Here is a 12516-nt window from a genome sequence, read left to right as displayed (position 1 = left end):
TCAGCCTTGACCAGTGAGTCGGTTGCCTAATCTGTGAACCCTTCAGTTGTCTTGCTGTGTCAAAAGTTTACACAGTCAACTGGTTTTGCTCTGAGTGAACAGTTGGAGCTGACCTCTGGCCACAGCCCACCAGTACATGGCTGGAGGGAGTGAGAGAGAGAGGGAGGGGGGGTGGAGGGGTAGCTGGCTAAACTCTGTGGGGTGTCCGGTGTCACTGCATGTCAGCAGGAAGAGCATTGGAGAGAAATAGAGAGGTGTACTCCTCCTCACGATTTCCAAGCATCAGTTGTCAGGGCTTGGGGTAGGCATTAGTGAGGGAGAGTGGGAGCTGTGTTATGTACAGTGTATTTCCGACTGAAGAGTGAAAAGTCACTGCCATGCCACATGATCGGCATGCAGTCAATAAAGCCAGACAAGATGAAAATAAATTACATGATTATGACATGCAGCTCTATCTGCTGCTATTTATTCAAACTGGGTTTCAAGCTTATTCTTGCAAAGCATCTGCACACGCTCCTCTGTGCTGTGTTTGTGTGGCTGCTTTCGTATGTCAGTGCATGGTGAGTGTGTTCACTGCCTTGAGGATTTATTTTATCTCTTCTTTTCAACACTTTTCATACAAATCATTTTTACAGAACGTTTAAAGAAGTATTAGGAGTTTATTGTTTAGTAGCCACAAGAAGTGATTAGCATAGACTCAATCCTGTTGTTTGTGTGTCTCTGTGTGAGTGTATGGGGGAGGGGGTGGTGTGGTCACCCCTCCCGTGACCGGACACCTGCAATGTACGGACAGTTTTGCTATGGCCCAAGGGTGTCCGTTCATGAGAGGGACTGCTGTACTGCAGATATGGGCCAATTAGTACTGCAGATATGGGCCAATTAGTACTGCAGATATACAGTACCAGCATTATGGAGTTTGTCTCCACTTTGGTTATGTTCATATCTGTCGGAAGGTTTTGTGTACATGTGCTTTGTTAGTGAGGGTTTGGTTGTTTGCTTAACGCCCAGTCCACCACGAAGGGTGATATCAGGGCGGTGCTGCTTTGACATTTAGCGTGCGCCACACACAAGACAGATGTCGCAGCACAGGCTTCATGTCTCACCCAGTCACATTATTCTGACACTGGACCAACCAGTGTTAATGAGGGTAGGCGCTTGACAAATAATATTATTACTTAGTATATTTCATTTTGTATTCATTACATTTTTCAGTTCCTGTCTCATGCGGCAGGAAATTTTGCCTTGATTTTGGGGAACTAGTTGCCTTTACTTCTTTTCACCCGTGGGTTTCTTTAGGCCGTAATTTTACAGAGCACTTGTTTTCATTTTGTATGTGTGTGTGTGTGTGTGTGTGTGTGTGTGTGTGTGTGTGTGTGTGTGCGTGTGTGAGACAAACTAATGGTATTAATGTTCAGTGACAGAATGCTGTTGAAAGTCGCATCGAAAAGTCAAGCATCAGGTGTGTCTGTCGTTTTGCTTGTTATCAAGGGTGACTGCTCCGTAACTTGAATAATTAACATACCAATTTTTGTGTGAAAAGAAGTTTTTGAAGAGAATGTGGTTAATTCGAAAGTTTAAGAAAAGTAAATAGTCAAGTGTTGAAGTTTGTGATCTGTGGTGATTTTAACGTTGATTTTTTAAGTTCTCCTTCTCACAATTTTTTCAATATGTTGCATTCATATCAACTCTGTCAACTTGTCAATGTTCCGACACGTATAACTGAAACAAGCAGTACCTGCATAGACCTTATAATTACACAAACGCCACAAATAATTAAATCTGTAGATGTTTTGCCACCAGTTTGCAGCGATCACAGCGTACCACGGGCGATATTAAAAAGTACTGTAAATGTAAGTAACTCCTTTAAACGAACTATTTTCAATTACGATAAATTGAATATAGAAGGGTTTTGTAACGCTCTTTCACAAGTTGATTGGACAGGTATGGTGACGAATGAAATGTTTAATGATAGCATTGATGTTTTTAGTAGAACTTTTATGAATGTTGCAAAGCAGTTCATGCCTGTTAAAGAAGTTGTTGTACGCCCTAAAGACGCACTCTGGATTACCCCAGAAATTTTAAAGTTAATCGACGAGAGAGATCAAACTCACCTGAGAGCAAAAACGAGTAACTCTTTAGAAGATTGGCTGAGTTATCGTCAGACGCGTAATCGTGTTACAGCAGCTAAGCGAGACAGAGTCCAGCAATTTTATATAGAGTTAGACGAACGCATTTCCGACCAAGGTTCCTTTGGTACTAAAAAGTGGTGGCAGTTGGTAAAGTCATTTATGGACAAGAAAGGACTTGGTGTTGATGAAATTCCTCCGATTAATTTTGAAGGCAAGATTTACCAGTCAAACCAGGAAAAAGCTAACGTTCTGAACAATTTTTTCATACAAAATTCCGTTCTTAACACGCCAGACGACAATTTGCCTCAAGCTGATTTTTTCGACAGCGAACTTAATGAGATTTATCTTACAGTCGACGAGGTTAAAGAGGTTATTAAAGCCCTTGATAAAGGTAAAGCCACTGGTCCGGATCTCATTCACAACAGACTTCTAGTTGCTGCTGTTGACGCCATAGCAGAACCCCTGACATATTTGTTTAATAGAAGCCTTAGAGAAGGTATATATCCTAGTTTGTGGAAGACGGCTCATGTCACTCCTATTTACAAAGCCGGCCCAGCAGATTGCTGTAACAATTATCGACCAATTTCATTATTAAGTTGTGTTGGGAAGGTAATGGAGCGCTGTGTCCACAGCCATGTTTACACCTTTTTACAGCGAAATGATATATTAACACCGGCACAGTCAGGATTTATTCCTGGTGACTCTACCAGTTGTCAACTGGCTTCTATTTATGACGAGTTCTGTTTAAATTACGATATGGGAATTACCACTCAAGCTGTTTTTTGTGATGTGTCAAAGGCATTTGAAAAAGTCTGGCACAAAGGGTTATTATATAAACTGGAACTAGTAGGAATTAGAGGACAATTGTTGAAATGGTTTCACGATTATTTAACAAATCGCCACCAGGCGGTTGTTATTAAGGGTGCTAAGTCTGCATTAAAATGTATCCCGGCAGGTGTTCCACAAGGTTCTGTTCTAGGCCCCTTGCTATTCCTGATATATATTAACGACATTGTGAATGATACTGAATCTGTTATAAAGTTGTTTGCTGATGACACGAGCATGTCTATGTCCTTAGAAGATCCAACTAGACGAGCACAGATTTTGAATGCAGACCTATATAAAATTAATACCTGGGCAAAACAGTGGAAAGTTAAATTTAACGAAGCAAAAACGGAACTGTTAGACATAAAACGTGATAATATACCAACCGAACCAATCATTTTTAATAATATTGTTTTGGAAAACGTGAACCAACATAAACACCTTGGCGTAATCTTGCAGAATGATTGTAAGTGGGACTTCCAAGTGAGAAGCATCATAAAAAAGGTCACCTTATTAATTAATTGTTTAAGATATTATAAATATAGATTAAATCGTAAAAGTCTGGAAACTATGTATAAATCTTTTGTTCTTCCACATTTTGACTATGCAGACATCATATGGGACAACTGCACAGAGTACTGGTCAACTGCACTCGAAAAACTACATTTGGAAGCCATTCGGACTATAATCGGTGGTGTGCGCGGCACAAGCCACGATAAACTGTATAAAGAAAGCGGATTTTGTAACCTAAAAGAAAGACGGAGCAGACACAAACTGATTTTATATTACAAGATGGTATATGGCAAATGCCCTCATTACTTATCAGATCTCTTGCCACCTTTAACTTCTGATGTTAACCCCTACCATCATAGAAGACCATTAGAAAGAAGAGTCCCCATGTGCAAAACTGAATTATACCGTCGATCTTTTATACCATCTACTACTGTCCTGTGGAACACCTTGCCAGACAACATCAAAACAACTAACTCAATCAGCGATTTCAAACGCTATTTATCTACTCCTGATTATAACGTACCTGCCTATTATTACTGTGGTAAAAGACTGGAAGAGATTCACCACTGCAGAATGCGCCTAAACATGAGTAATTTGAATTCTGACATGTGTAAACGCCACCTACAGGGAAACCCACAGTGCGCTTGCGGCTACCCGAACGAAACAGCTGACCATTATTTGACACATTGTCCTTTGTACGTAGATGCTCGCCTGTCTACAATAAACGCACTTCCTGTTAATTACAGACATGTTGAAATATTGTTAAATGGTAGCGAAAACCTTTCTCTTTGCACTAACAAGCTTGTTTTTGAAAGTGTCCAATCGTTTATCCATGAATCTGGTCGTTTCTGTTGATTTGACTCAGTAACCATATTCAAGCCAACAAACCTTATTTTATATGCATTGTTCAAATGTATATTTAGCGAGCTACTGCTTACTTGCCACAAGACTATGGTTTGTAATGTACTATGTATATTCTTATTTATATGCGCTGCCAACTTCATATTTTATATGTACCTACCGTTTTCTCCTCCCTCCTCCACCCTCCCCCCTCTTCCTCCTGCTAGCTTTTTCTTATTCTTTCTGATTTACTTTAACTATGCTCTTCTTGTAGATAGTTCAACAATTGATAAGTATTGCTTGTCCGACATCATATTTGCGTTATTTTCCTACTACGTAGGGCGCGTAATATAAGCGTTTGCTTGAGTTCGTGTCCCTATTGTTTATCGTTGTATTTTTGTATCATGTTTGATTTAATAAAACATTGTTTAAACCAATTCAATTCAAATTCTAGAATCTCGGTTTTTGGAAGTCTTGCCTAAGTTTTGCCCCCATTTATTCTTGATGTAAGGGCAGCTGTGCGTAAAAAGAATACGTAACAAGAATTGTCCAGAAAAGAATCGCATTCGGTTCATAGTTTTATACAGGGTCCCCACTGGTTTTTAGAAACAAAATTCCATGACTTTTCCATGACTTTCCATGAGCCTCAATAACATTTTCCATGACTAGATCCACAGGTCGCCATTTCCGAACACGCAAACTTTTTTTCGTCTTGTCACTGCCAGTTTTGACACTGGCTTGCTTTGCACTGAATTTGAGTCAGTTTCTACGCAGTGTCTCTTCGACAAGCAAGTCAAGCATTTGCTATGCAGTCAGATTATCGGTAATGTTTGCTGGTCCTGTCATTTCACTAAACTGGACCAGCCACTGTTTGTATCCATCTGCACTTTCGTAAATTCCGTTTCGTAATCGTCACTGTGACTTGACGAACTGTCATTTTTTTCACCGCGATACACAGTTCATTGCGAAGATCTTCCTCGGTAATTCGTTCCAATTCCGCATACTTTTTGTTGTCAAGAAACAACTCGAAAGAAAGTTTCAAACTCATCATCCTCCATCTTGCTTGTCGAAGCGCTGAAGTACTTTATCGATGCAAAAACAAAAGCAGAAAACTTCGACGAAACCGACTCAAATGCAGCGCAGACGACACAACGAGATAATGGAAGGAAGTGAGCCTCGCTTTGGCTCAAGTGCCGTTAAAAATACTGTTATTCTCGTATGCAAACAAATCGCTGCTGGCTGGCAAAGGGGGGGGGGGGGGGGGGGGGGGGGGGGGGGGGGGGGGGGGGGGGGGGGGGTGGGGGGGGGGGGGGGGGGGGGGGGAATGGCTGGGCAACGAAAATTGCCGCTGGCGTGCTAAAGGTTAATTTATCTTTCTTTCTTATTTTTGTTAAATTCCATGACTTTCCATGACTTGAATTGAAATTCCATGACTTTCCAGGCCTGGAAAATTAAAAATCAAATTCCATGACTTTCCAGGTTTTCCATGACCTGTACGAACCCTGTTTGTAGCTGCTTCAAAGGTATTGCTACTATAACTTTATTCAAACCTTTGCCTCCTGCAAAGAATCATGCTGTCCCCTATGCAGTTTTCATGAGATTTTACTGAGCGATCTAATACTAGCCAAGCTCGCTCTCATCTGCTCAAGCCATGCTGTCTCTCTGCACGAAAGGGGGAAAGCGATTTTGCAGATGACCGATAGTACTGCAGTTACGGAATCTGCATATGGATTATCTAGCAGGGGATATTGGGCGCTCTGGTAAGCATGGGTTAATTTAATACAGTGGAACCCCCCTTTTCAGACTCCACAGAACTTTAGAACTTCACCCTTTTTTAAAACCCTGCTTTTTCAGATGACTGTTTTGTTCAAAGCTTCGGTAGATTTACCTCCATTTTGAGACCCCCTCCCTTTTAAGACCCGATTCCCTCAGATTTTTTCAAGGGAAGTTTCACTCAATAACCAAACTGTTGAGATTATGATAGAGACTGATGTCTGCAGGCCAATTAACCTCTACCCCACCTTCCTAATCTTTTTGAGACAGGCTTTGGGTAAACCAACATGAAACTGTGATTGTATTTGAGATTATGACAAAGAAGTGGATTTAACCTCTGTGAAAAGTTATTGACAGCACATTATGTACATTTTGTTTATGAAATGCTTTTTGTTGAAAGTTTTCGGTGGAACAAAGGAATTCGAATCTCAGTACTTTTGGGGACTTTTTTTTTTTTTTAGAGATACCAGAAGTGTCTAATACATTTAGATACATCCACTGGAAAATATGCCATGAAGCCTTTGTTGCAAAATAGAAGGGGTGTGATTGACGTTTTTTGTGGTGGTTGTTGGTTTTTGTTGTTGTTTTATGTGGGTTTTTTCAACATAACACACCAGCACAAAGAGTAATAAACGAACCACTGCAGACACATGTAGTGGAAAATTGTGACTCATCAATGATCGAATATCTTTGGTTTTTGGCTCACGTAAGTGTAGCCTATGCAATGATAAACTTTGTCTGTCTGTGCGTGCGTGCGTGCGTGCGTGTGTGTGTGTGTGATAGAAACTTTAACATTTCCGAGTCTATGGATTACGTCAGTCTCGGTCAAAAGTGTTTGACGTGTGTGATAGAAACTATTTGAAGACGTCACATTATGACGTAAGAGGGTTAGACGTCACGCAAAGGAATTACTGAAAGTCTCGGTCAATGTTATTGTGAGCGGGCCGAGACTACTTGGCAGGTCCAGTGTGTGTGTGTGTGTATGTGTGACGGAGTGATTGAGTTTGTGTTACTGTTTGTCGATTTCTTACGTGAGCCTTGAAGGCTTCGCCTCTTGTTTTTCTTTGTGAGATTTTTTAGATGTTAGTATGTTGACCAATAGCTGTTCACAAGAAATGCACAAATTGTTGTTGTTTTGTTTGTTGTTCTAAATCAATTCATTATAGGTCCAAGAGAACAAAACATGAATGCACACATATGTTTTTAAGTCTTCTGTTGCAGTTGGCTCATTTTTTTTCTGGGTCTCATGTATTATAGCAATGTGATCTAGTTGGACCAGTTTGTTACTCAGTACTCCTAATTAATGCCATATGAGGGTATCATTGTTTTTGTTTTTCCAGAGATTTTAGTTGCACATGTTTAATGTGTGCAGTATTTACCACTTTTGTTTTTTAATATAAACCTATAGTTTATGTGCACAGCCCTTGGAGCAAATTTTTGATTAGTGCTTTTGTGAACAAGAAACAATTGACAAGTGGCTCTATCCCATCTTCCCCCTTTCCCCGTCGCGATATAACCCTTCGTGGTTGAAAACGACGTTAAACACCAAATAAATAAATAAACAAATAGTTTATGTGCACAACTGGTGAAGATGTAAAGAGTGTGTACATGTTGAATATAATGTGAAAGATGTGTGTGTATTAATCCCTGTACATGTATAATATGATTATATCTGACCTCCCAATGTGGTAGGTATATGGGTTTTTTAACTGACTGCTATGTCCAGAATAAGTATGCTGGCAACTTATTTTTCGTTTCAGTTTTATCTTGAAGTTGTTATAATAACTAAAACACCATGTTGCACTGCGTATTGCATTAAGATTTTTTTTTCGTTTTGCAACCAAGAAAAAGGGAATGAAACGCCTTCTGTTTTTAACCCTACAGCAAACTCCAAATACATGTGCTCTATGTAACAGTGAAATGTACAATGTTTGTGTGTACGTGTGTGTGTGTGCTTGTCTCTGTATTTGCATCTGAAATAGTCAAATTTGAAACCTGTCCGTGGGTATGTTCTTCCATACTTTCATGTGTCTAATACTGCCGTGTATTGGCAGAAGGCAGTAAGTCCAAATTTGGTAAAAATGAGATTTTCATATCATAATGCAGAGGGGAAAAAGGCGCATCTTGTGTCAAAATTTCTAAGATGTGCGATCAATATTTATGGACTTTTTGAAGAAGTAAGTCCACTAAAAAAAAATTAATCAAAGGATAAAAATCGGCAAATGGAAGCAAGTCCAGGGACTTTTGGTTTTCAGGTTTGCACTGGACTTACTTCCTTGCAAGCCTCAAAACGAGTTTGCATGGTTTAGCGCTCTATGTCCATTAGCCAATCGCGTTCACCCTTTTGTAATCCTGACTGCGGTTAACCAATCAGAACTAAGCTTATTGTATCATTATTTCCCTGGCCTTTGTCGGGGAAAATGGCGATGAGAGCTGCTGCCGACGTGTTCAACTATCCGAAGCAACAGTAAGTTGGTTTGTTTGTTTCATTTTTGTTGTTGGCAGTTTTGCGTTCCGGTCTGAAATGACTCTCTCTCAATAGGTGTATGAGAATTTACAACGACAACACTGATTTTCTGACTGATTTGGGTATTCTAATGTGCACTTGCATTACGGAGCTAGCAAGTAAAATGCCATAGTTCAAATGCCCATTTATTATAGTTTTGTTGTTGTACGCTACTTCTACCGTGACTTCTTGACTATTCACTTCTGCTCCGTATTTTCATCATGATATTTATGGATGCATTTAGCATGTTTCTAATACAAAGAGATAGTTGTTTTGATCTAGAATGAGTGACTTGTGGTCTTGAGCGCTGACAGCGTGTTAGATCTGGAACAGTATGACATTATACTGGAGGATTGTTCTCCGGTCTCTTTGTGCTTCCAACCATCGGAATAAGTATTATGTCCTATTGTATTTGACAGAAATGTGAGTCGAAGTGGGACAGGCAGCGACGACAGCTGCAGCACACTGAGGGATACTCGCCACCACTGACCCTTTATGTTCAAGGGCCCAAAACAAGGTATGTTTCACTGACACAGCCAAAAATAGCGTGCAAAATTTTTTCATTCCTTTCTTTTCTCGGGCTGAAGAGGTATATTTTAAAACGAGCAACATCTTTACATCATTTTCGTTGCAGTAGTATTGCCCCCCGCGGGTTAGGGGGAAGAATTTACCCGATGCTCCCCAGCATGTCGTAAGTTGCGACTAACGGATTCTGTTTCTCCTTTTACCCTTGTTAAGTGTTTCTTGTATAGAATATAGTCAATTTTTGTAAAGATTTTAGTCAAGCAGTGTGTAAGAAATGTTAAGTCCTTTGTACTGGAAACTTGCATTCTCCCAGTAAGGTAATATATTGTTCTACGTTGCAAGCCCCTGGAGCAAATTTTGATTAGTGCTTTTGTGAACAAGAAACAATTGACAAGTGGCTCTATCCCATCTCCCCCCTTTCCCCGTCGCGATATAACCTTGAATGGTTGAAAACGACGTTAAACACCAAATAAAGAAAGAAAGTTGCAGTAGTATTAGTATCAGCAGCAGCAGCAGTAATCGTTTGTCATTATAGTAGCCCGGGGGGGGGGGGGGGGGGGGGGGAGGTGATGTGCGCGGGAGAGAAAAAGGATGATGTGAAGGAGGGTGGGGAGGAGATTTGTCAATAAAATGTCTCACTTTTGCTGCCTTTTTCATTTGACAGATGTGTAAGCGTTGCTGGCAGGTTGCAACTGCGAGATACAACCACCTCGGCTTGCAGGAGAAGAGGCCACAATGGAACTTGCCCAAATGAAAATGCCAGCAGCATACGACGGTTATGGGCCAAAGAAGAGGAAGAGGAGTAATACTGACAACTTTCAGTTTGACAATAACAGATGCTGAGCGCAGAGATGCAGAACGTGGGGACGAGGAGGGGGAGGAGGTGGGGGGGGGGGGGGGGGGGGAGATTGTATGTTGTTTGTTAGTTATCAAAACAGGCTCATGGAAAAAAATCTGCATCCAGTTAATCGCTGTAGTTGATAATTGTCATCAGTCGGATGGCAGAATGTCAGTGAATAGTTTTAGAAGGGATGTAGACTGTAACTGGTGTAGATGGGGTGATAAATAAATATACTACATCATAGTTTGCAGGTTTGTGGTTTTGCTAGTTGAACACTCAACTACAATGTTTGTGGACAGTGTGTGAATTACTATGTAATTCTACTAGCAAATGTAGCAAATGGTGTACAACTACAAATGTTTATATAGTTCATCACACAGTTTTCAAGACTAATTAAACAAATTTTGTTCAAAAGTGGAACACTTCAGCTGAAAGTCAACACTGCACGATAATATTGTTAACTCTGGTATAATGGCGGTTTGTCAAACCATTTCTTTTTGTCTTGCTGTTGCTTTAATTTTGTGTCCTTTGAAAATCAAGACTGCACGATTATCTATTGTTAATTCTGGTATAATGGCGGCTTGTCAAACCAGTTCTTTTTGTCATGCTGTTGCTTTAATTTCATGTACTTTGGAAATCAAGACTGCACGATGACCTATTCTTAATTCTGGTATAATGGCGGCTTGACACACTAGTTATTTTTGTCATGCTGTGTCCTTTGTAAATCGTTAGTCAAGACTCAAACTCAATAAATAAAACGTCTTATTGTCAGATCCTGGATTCTAATTCTTATTAGCAAACGAAAGCGAGAAAGACAGTGAGAAGGAAAGAAAAGTGTGTGTGTGTGTGTGTGTGTGTGTGTGTGTGTGTGTGTGTGTGTGTTTGTGTGTGTGTGTGTGTGTGTGTTACAGACAAGCAGCAGGATAAAAAGCGTGTGTGTGTGTGTAAACGTTTTCTCAGATTTTTATTTTAATGTTAAAAGACTTGCGTTCAAGTCAATATTTGTCTTGTGAATATCAAAAGAGAGTATCAAGACTTGTATTAAAAATAATGGTCTTTTTAAACGATACCAATGACACAAGAACGGATTAACAATAAAGTTAATCATGAGTGAGCGACCACAGAATGATAAGCAAAACGAGGAACAAAGACTAACTTGAGCATGTGTTGAAATTTCAGAAAACGGGAACATTTGTCTCAAGAAAATACAAGATTGTTCACCAAGGAAGTTGTTTGTGCATTCAGAAATTCACGAAATCATTGGACGTAAAGTCACATTTGAAAAAAAGTTCCAAAAGCAGTGTTGCGTGTATTTTCTTTTACTTTCAATTTTCGGAGATAATAAATTAGCAGAAAGCAGTAAGTCCACTTGCTGCTCTATGCCCTTTTCTCAGCCAGATATATCGACCAGGATATAATATGGCAGAAAGCAGTAAGTCCAATGCTGCTTTTTGCCATTTTTTAAAAATAAGATTTAAGTCGGGATATAATTTGGCAGAAAGCAGTATGTCCTCTTACTGCCTTTTACCATTATTTTTGAGTGAATGAGTTTGGGGAATTAATTCGGCAAAAGGCAGTAAGTCCACAAAAATCATTATTTCTAAGTGATGAATCAAAAGAGGGTTTTAATATTCATAGCAGAAACGCACAATAATGCCCTTCATGTTATCAGCAAACAAAAACATCATTTTAGGCTTTTCATTCCAAAACATTGATGCAAACACAAAAAGTCGATTTTCTCGAAACTATGTTTCATGGACTTGCTTCCTTCTGCCTTTACACGGCAGTCTTGTAAAGTGCAAAATGCAGTGAAGTACACACTGTCTGGGTCATTTGCTGGTTCAAGTATTTCAGCGTAACATGAGCCTTGACAAGAAGATATTAAAAGCACACTTCTCGAAGGGGGAAAATCGCTCAGTCAGTGGCGGCGCTGGCTTCTAAACCAGTTGTCACTATCGGCGTGGGTTCGATCCCAACGTTCGGCGAGGGATTTATTGCCCAGAGTCAACTTTGTGCAGCCTGTCGTCGGTGTCCGAACACCCCCGTGTGCACATACTGTTTTATGTAGGTTTGTACATCTAATTGTTCTATTCTGTATATGTTCTTTTGTAAAGGGCCTAGAGCCAGAGGTTAGGCACTTAAAAATGTCCAGTTATTATTAGTATTAGTATTATTGAATCAAAAAGAGGGTAAGTTGTTGGAACGTTTAATTATTGACAAAACAAAACTTTGGTAAGTCGCTCTTCCAAATACATCATATCAAATGCATTGATCTTATACCACACAAAATTTCATCAATGTATTTCAAACAGTTGTCCTTTACGCGCTCATGGAACTTACGCGACTATTTAAAATGTTCCGGCTTGCCGCGTCGTCGAATAGCTTTTCCTGTAAACCGCGTCTGCGACCAAGTGCGAAGCGGAAGATTGCGTTTTTTGGCAAGTGCGTTACTTGTTTTATACATATGGAAAATTAACAGGACGTTCACATTCCAACAATCATTCAAAAGAAAAACAACTGGAGAAAACCTTGCAAGTTAATTGACGTTTTCGAAATATTTATTT

The 12516-nt window shown here is 39.9% G+C and overlaps 1 protein-coding gene and 2 long non-coding RNA genes across 3 annotated transcripts in view; 2 read left to right on the top strand and 1 right to left on the bottom strand.

The window, feature by feature from the left end:
* Positions 1–12516, top strand: part of LOC138975310 (uncharacterized) — a 243064-nt gene that overhangs the window by 103919 nt on the left and 126629 nt on the right. The window lies entirely within an intron of this gene.
* LOC138975301 (uncharacterized) overlaps positions 1–12516 on the bottom strand; it is a 136777-nt gene that overhangs the window by 39569 nt on the left and 84692 nt on the right. The window lies entirely within an intron of this gene.
* On the top strand, positions 8113–9997 carry LOC138975299 (uncharacterized). Its single transcript, XR_011458613.1, has 3 exons — positions 8113–8547; positions 9006–9103; positions 9776–9997. It is a non-coding gene; the product is annotated as an uncharacterized lncRNA (long non-coding RNA).

Source organism: Littorina saxatilis, linkage group LG9 (genome assembly GCF_037325665.1).
Source record: "Littorina saxatilis isolate snail1 linkage group LG9, US_GU_Lsax_2.0, whole genome shotgun sequence".
Classification (NCBI taxonomy): Eukaryota; Metazoa; Mollusca; class Gastropoda; order Littorinimorpha; family Littorinidae; genus Littorina; species Littorina saxatilis.
This window is presented reverse-complemented; position numbering and strand designations above follow the sequence as displayed.